Below are 8,188 nucleotides of genomic sequence, written 5' to 3' on the forward strand. Positions count from 1 at the left end.
AAGCGTATGGAATCCAGACAACTTGAATCATATACTTTTCTTAAGTTATAATAAGGTGTAAATGGCGTTCAGTGTCCATCATTAAATTGTTGCAATTTGACATTTTGACATTCACATAAACCCATGAAGCCATCAATCATGATTAATCAGCCTTTTCATCACACCCACATTTACTTTGTGACCTTTAATAATCTCTCCTGGAGGCAGGCATTGAGTTGCTTTTCATTATACTAGATAAGTTTGTATTTTCTAGAATTTATATGAAGTCTTAAAGCGTTTCGTCGTCCTTTTCCTTGGGTCCCCTCATGTGACATACTCCTTTTAAAGTTCACCTATGATGCTTATATGAGCAGTCCATTCTTTGTATCTTTGAGAAGTATGTTTTATCGACAATGCACTATTTATGTATGCATGTGTTTATGGATATTTTAATTGCTTCCAGTTTGGATGGCTGTAGGTAAAACTGCGGCAGAAGGGGCGCCTGGGTGCCTCGTTGGTTAAGCATTCCGACTTTTGATTTGGGCTCAGGTCACGATCTCAGGGTTGTGAGCTCAAGCCCAGTGAACCCTGTGTTGAGCTCTGCTGTGGGTGTGGAGCCTGCTTAAGATTCTCTCTCTCCCTTTCCCTCTGCCCCACCCTCCCTCCCTGGCGACTGCCCACCTCTGCCCTGCTGGGGCTTTCTGAGTAAATAAATAAAATTGCAACCATCCCCCAAATCCCTAAAAACCCTTCTAAAAAAAAGAAAAGAGAGAAAAAAAAAAAAAAAACTGCTATTGGATTTGGATAGCACTGTTCCTATTGGTATTGTTCCTTTCTCTTGTCCATACTGGAATCTGAGTGTAGGTGAATGAATGTATGACCTCTTAAAGAATACCAAATTGTCATGGAAAATGATTATTCCTTTTGTATTCCCACTTGCAGTGTATGAGAGTTCCAGTTCTCTGGTATCTTTGCTAATATTGGGTAAGGTTAATCTTTTTAAGTTTAAACTCTTTAAGTAAATGTGAAGCATTATCTCACTGTGGTCCTGGTTGCATTTCTCTGATGTTTCATGATGTTGAACAAGGCTAATGTACAAGAAATGTGGGGGGAGCCTGAGCATGAAAGAATCAACAAGCCACGTTTACACTGTAGCAAATTTTTAAAAAAAGATTTTATTTATTTATTCATGAGAGACACAGAGAGAGAGATAACAGAGGGAGAAACAGACTCCTCACATGGAGGAGCCAGATGTGGGACTCAATCTCTGGACCCGGGATTACTCCCTGAGCCGAAGGCAGACACTCAACCACTGAGCCACCCAGGCGTCCCTGTAGCAAATTCTTCTTCTTCTTTTTTTTTTTTTTTTTCCAGTACCAATAAGTTTTTATTCATTGTATTTTCCCAAGGTAAAGAGAGAAGGGAAAAGGGTCAGCATGTGTGTTACAAGACAATATCAAGTGGGAAAGGAAGTACCCGGCACAGCGACATCAACCATCAAATAAACATTCCCCAGAGATGGAGTCACTAAAGCCCAAGAGGGCTCAGTCTCCTGCAGTTCAGAAATGAGGGGAAGGGATCAGGTTAAGAACAGATAGGTACAGCTTTCCTACTACCACCCCCCTCCTCGCCCCAATAAAATCAAGATTTCACAAAGCTTTCGTTTCTAGCAGTAAACATGGAGTTACATTTGTCCATCTCCTATTAAACAATCTTGTGGCCACTTTGACAGAAGTTTCTTGCACCTGCATAAAAGTTCCTGAGTGACTTGGATATACATTCATCTTCCTTTCTTGGTCTCCTGACCCTACTTTCTACATTCAAGGCCCCCCTCGTTGCTTCTGCTTCCCTCTACCCTCAGCCTGGAGAGATTAAAGTAGGTTTGTTCATCCAAATACAAGTATATTAGTATGAATCACATCAAGGAATGGTCTTGACACAGGAGTTTGGGAACAAGGGAGGAAGTGTTCTTCGCTTCTTTAGAATGTGAAATGTGTATGTGTGGGGCCTTTTCTTGGGAGGGGGGGGATAGAAGGGTAGGGTAGGAGTTAAGTTTTTAGGACAGAAGATCTGGCCCAAAAAAGGAAATACGGGAAGGGAATACAAAAGGATAGTCCAAGGCCGCCACACTTTAAGAGGGGTCACCAAGCTACGTTCCAGTTTCTTTTCCTGGTGCAGAACCTTTTGTCAAAGATGCTTTGGCTATTTTTCTCAATACAGAAAAGTTTGTAAACAATAAAACCCCAAAAGGACATGGAGAAGACCAACACATTATATTTACACAAAGCAGGCCACCTAGCAATCACCCAATCAGCTATTCATGAAAACCTACAAAACCCAGACAAATACAATCACTAGAGGGGGCAGCAAGCAGGGGAGACGAGAACCCAGGATCAGACACACATCACCCAATGTGTTCTATTGCATCTGCCCCATTTCAACAATTCCTGCTGTGCAGACCTGGAGCTGCTGCCGACTTATCCCTGAGATTGTTCATGTACCTGAGAACACAGTGCAGGAACGAGGGCCTTAAGATTAAAATACACACAAAAATACAAAAACCAGAATATTTGTATTACGAAAAAAAAAGTTAAAATGCACAGGACACGTCATTTGCACACAGCTAGTGCAGCTGGCATCCTGGAGAAAGTGGGGCCCAAGGTGCGGTTGTCCAAGGGAGCAAATAAATAAAATCCTATCAGCCCAGAATGGGGTGGGATTAGGCTTAGGAGCAGGAGGTCTGTAGCTATTCCCCCAACAATCCCTGTGGCTACTGTCACAACCCATTGCTTGGGACAGTCCTCAGCACCCTATCCCAAGAGTGGGTTATGGGACAAGATGTAGAAAAACCCTGCCTTACCCCTTAGAGATTCCCTCCCCACAGAATATAGTGGTTTGTGGGTTGGGCCCATCAATCTGGTCTCATGCATCATCTCTACACTCTGACATGGGAAAAATTATTATTACATGTCCTTCTTTGAAAGGAAAACAACTTCCCTATCCATGCTACTTTCAAAAGCTGGAGATCTGAGGGTGGAGACTCAGGTAAAGCACACGGGGAGGGATTTTCTCCAGAACCCCCCACAAGCATTTGGATAGAGCACAGTTGTAATTCATTTGCCTCAACCCTTCCCCCCCTACCCTGCCAAGAGGGAAGAGGGGGTGATGCACAGCAGGAATACTTTTTTGTTTTATCACCAGGGAGAACAACTATTTGGAGTGCATAGCCTATTGAACTACCTGTAGCAAATTCTAATAGACAAAAGGCCTAGCAACCTCACCAAGTGAACAATAAAAACTAAAAGTGGTAAGTGGTACATATAGGTTAAAAGACTCACAAGAAGGACACCTGGCTGGCTCAGTCTGTACTGCCTGGGTCTCTTAATCTCAAGGTCATGAGATCAAGACCCATGTTGGGCATAGAGCCTACTTTATTAAAAAGAAAAAAAAAAATTTGAAAGGTTCACCAAATATTTGGCTGAGGCTGAATTTCCCATCCTGATTGAAATCAATCTGCATTAAATAACCAACACAGCTGACAAAACCCAGCACTTAAAATGACTTCATAATTTCAAGTGTTTTGGTGTTATGTAACAAAGGTTTTAGGGTCTTACAGGAGTGTTTGTTTCCATTTTAGAAACATATTTGAAGGTGTTAGGCGTGAACGACATCATGTCTGGGATCGCAAGGAAACCACTAAGTTCATGGGGGTATATGAAAGAAGGAACTTAGAATGATAAATAATGACAGAATGACAACCTCCTAATAGTGTTTTCTATTTGGGAGTGTATCTGAAGATACCATTACAAACTGTAGAATATGTCTTCAGTAATTTCATGTGGTGAGAATGATAAATTACAAAGAGTAGAAGGTAACCTTTAATACCATAAGCATGTAAATGACAGAATGTACGTTTTAAATATGAGCAATTTAAGTCAAGGGTGCCTGTATTAAGCTGTGTAAAAATATTCAAAACTTGCTATTTTCTGATATTTTAAATAGATGTTATTTTATGTGTCTATATTATTCCTTTTTATTTGATCTAATACATCCAACAAAGATTGAGATATCCCTTTATTTTTTTTTTAAAGATTTTATTTATTTATTCATGAGAGACACAGAGAGAGAGGCAGAGACACACACAGAAAGAAAGAGAAGCAGGCTCCATGCAGGGAGCCCAAAGCCGGGCTCAATCCCAGGTCTTCAGAATCACGCCCTGGGCCGAAGGCAGGCACCAAACCACTGAGCCACCCAGTGTCCCCCTTTATGGCTTTAAAGAAAGAATTTTTAGAAAGAATTAGGGATCCCTGGGTGGCGCAGCGGTTTGGCGCCTGCCTTTGGCCCAGGGCGCGATCCTGGAGACCCGGGATCGAGTCCCACATCGGGCTTCCGGTGCATGGAGCCTGCTTCTTCCTCTGCCTGTGTCTCTGCCTCTCTCTCTCTGTGTGACTATCGTTAAAAAAAAAAAAAAAAAAAAAAAAAAAAATTAAAAAAAAAAAAGTAGAATGAATTAACCTTAGAAAGGTGGAACAAGAAAAAGTCTTAGAGATATGTTTATTAATTTAGCGGTTGGACAAAAGGAGAGAAATACAAACTCAAGCAGACTTTTCAGTGACCACAGAGCCCAACTGGGATCTCCATCTCAAGACCGTGAGATTACCTGAGCTGAATATAACAGTCGGATGGTTAAACAACTGTGCCACCCATGTGTCCCAGGATAAGAGCCTAGAAATCCAAAGGCCCATTTTCTCCCTTTGTAGAAAATAAAATAGGGCCCAGAAAGGGGAAGGGACTTGCAGGGCTAGTTAGTAGTAGTTTTGTTTCATGGATATATATCCGGGATGTCAAATAGTTGAAATCATACAGTATGAAATCTCCTTAGATTGGCTATTTTCACTTGGTAATATGCACTTAAGGTTCCCTCATGGCTTTTCATGGCTTAGTTCACTTGTTTTTAGTAGTGAACTGTGTTCATTGTATGATCACTGTTTATCCATTCACCCACTAAGGAGATATTTTGGTTGCTTCCAAGTTTTGGCAATTATGAATAAAACTGCTAGAAACAATTGTGTGCAGATTTTTGCATGGCCCCAAGTTTTCAACTCCTTTGGGTAAATATAAAGGAGCACAACTGCCAAATTATATACTAACCGTATGTTTAGTTTTGTAGGAAACTGCCAGTGCCCTCCAAAGGTGCTGTACTATTCTCACCAGCAAGGAATGAGAGTTGGTGTTGTCCCACATCCTCACCAGCCTGTGCTGTTTTCAGTGTTCCAGTTTGGCCAATCCTTTTTTTTTTTTTTTTAATTTTTATTTATTTATTTATGATAGTCACAGAGAGAGAGAGAGAGAGAGAGAGAGAGGCAGAGACACAGGCAGAGGGAGAAGCAGGCTCCATGCGCCGGGAACCCGACATGGGATTCGATCCCGGGTCTCCAGGATCGCGCCCTGGGCCAAAGGCAGGCGCCAAACCGCTGCGCCACCCAGGGATCCCCAGTTTGGCCATTCTAATCGGTGAGTGGCGGCATCTTGGTGAGGATTTTTGCATCTATGTTCATGAGAGAGAAGGTCTTAAGTTTTCTTGTCATTGAGTTGTTTGGTTTGCCTGTTAGGGTCATCCTAGCCTCTTAGAAGGAGTTGGGACTTATTTCCTCAGTCTCTACCCTCTGAAAGAGAATATAGAGTATTGGTACAATTTCTTTCGTAAATGTTGAGAAGAGCGCACCAGTGAACCCACCTGAGTGTGCCACGTTCTGTTTTGGAGGGTTTTTAGTCAATATCCTTTGTTTTATTTATTCTTTTATTCCTAGAACTCATGATTGACAGTTTTTGTGGTTGTCCCACAGTTGTATAGTCCACTTTCTTTTTCAGGCCTTTCCATTTGTTTTTATTCCAGTTTCCTAGGTTTTTCTGAGAGAACTTCAAGCCAGATTCTTAACTGATAAGCCTACCAAAGCACTCTTCATTTCTCCTAGTTTTTGATCTTTAGCATTTCTGTTATTTAGAATTTCTATCTCAGTTTACAATGCCTGTTTTTGCACACTACTTTATCCAGTACAGCCTTTAGTGTCTTAATCACATTTGTTTTAAATTCCTGGTCTTTTTTTAAAGATCTTATTTATTTATTCATGAGACACACAGATTGAGAGAGAGAGGCAGAGACACAGGCAGAGGGAGAAGCAGGCTCCATGCAGGGAGCCCAACGTGGGACTCGATCCGGGGTCCCCAGGATCACATCCCAGGCTTCAGGCGGTGCAAAACCGCTGCGCCACCGGGGCTGCCTTAAATTCCTGGTCTTATAATTCCACATCTCTGCCTTGTCTGAGCCTAGTTTGAAGGCTTGCTTGGTCTCTGCAAACTTTTTCATTATGCCTTGTGATGTTGTCTTGAGGTCTATGGATGAGGTACTCATTGAAGAACTAGTGTAGACAGGTGTGGTACCAAGTGTGGGGAGAAGGGGATTGTTATACATTCATGATTAGGTGTCAGTTTGTGTGGTTTGGTTTTATGCCCAGAGCAGTACTGATTTATTTTGCATTCTAATTTCCTCTTCAATTTTTTTATTTTTTATTTTTTTTTAGGATTTTATTTATTAATTCATGAGGGACACACAGAGAGAGGCAGAGACAGGCAGAGGGAGAAGCAGGCTCCACGCAGGGAGCCTGACGTGGGACTTGATCCCGGGACTCCAGGGTCAGGCCCTGGGCCAAAGGCAGGTGCTAAACTGCTAAGCCATCCAGGGATCCCCACCTTCAAGTTCTTTAGGAGTGAACTTTTTTTAAAGATGTTTATTTATTTATTCATGAGAGACAGCGAGAGAGAGAGAGAGGCAGAGACATAGGCTGAGGATGAAGTAGGCTCCCTGCAAGGAGGCTGATGCAGGAGTTGATCCCAAATTCTGGGATCATGCCCTGGGCCAAAGGCAGATGCTCAACTGCTGAGCCACCAAGGCATCCTAGGAGTGAATTTTTAAAGTTTGTAATCTTAAGTTTTATTTGTTGTTTAAAGGGTTTTTTTTTGTTGTTGTTGTTGTTTTTATAAATGTATTGACATATCCCACGGGTCTCAGTCTTCCAGTGAGTTTGTGCTTCTGGACTGTGAACTTCACACAAGCCCTGTCACTGTCCCCTCCACCTTGTTTAGGACAGGGCAGAGTGGCCCAGAGTTGTGTATTTCCCTTCCTTCTGTTCACCTAGCCTCTGGAAACCTGAGCAAGTTAGGCTCTGCTTCAATAGTGTGCATACTGATTTGATATGATTTGGATCCATCTGTTGATGACAAAAATGAATGTTTTTAAAAGTAAAGTGTTTTGATATCATCTGTCCTGTTCTCACCAGTAAGAACTCCACTCAGCTGCTGGGGGGTCCTTTGGGGACTTATCAGTAAAAACATATGAAGAAGCAAGTATGGCAAAGGGGTATTTAGGACCAAACCTACGAAGAGCTGGTGAGGACCATTTGAGAGTGTTGGGTCTGGCCAAGCCAAGCCTTGGCACATCTAAATAGCTCTCCAAGTACCTTAGGCCATTAACTTCTGCTGTGGTAAAGGCAACTCTTCTACCAGCAGTGGGGGAAACATCCAGTGGCCCAGACAGAGATCCTGTTCCCCACTGACACTGGCATCATTGTTCCCTAGGAACTTGTTCTGGCAACAGGGGACTTTTACTTTTGTGCTGACAGCTGGACATCAGGTAAGGGTTGGCTGAACTGTCTCTCCAGAATACCAACTCAAAAATTTTGTCTCAACTAAGTTTAAACTTTATTCATCTTCTTACGCCTGCTACAATAGTATGTTTAATGTATCATTGATTTGGATACTATTTTCCTTATTGGCTTATTAAGAGATTATCATGAATGCTATTAGCTTGTGAAATTCCCACTATGAACCTATGTTAAATAAACTGCTGGCAAAGACCAACTCAGTCTGTGAGCGTTAATTAGTCTTACATCAAAACTGGTAGTGTTTTCCGCAGGGAGACTTTGTAGAGAACAGTGCTATAGGGTATTTGAAAATGGTTTCTTTGGGGGAGTTTGGATGGTTCAGTCTGTAGAGCATGTGGCTCCTAATCTCAGGATTCTGGCTTCAAGCCCCAGGTTGGGAGTAGACCTTATTTAGATAAAAAATAAATAAAAAACAGGTAAGATTGGGGATCCCTGGGTGGCGCAGCGGTTCAGCGCCTGCCTTTGGCCCAGGGCGCGATCCTGGAGAC

This window comes from Canis aureus, chromosome 1 (genome assembly GCF_053574225.1).
Source record: "Canis aureus isolate CA01 chromosome 1, VMU_Caureus_v.1.0, whole genome shotgun sequence".
Taxonomy (NCBI): Eukaryota; Metazoa; Chordata; class Mammalia; order Carnivora; family Canidae; genus Canis; species Canis aureus.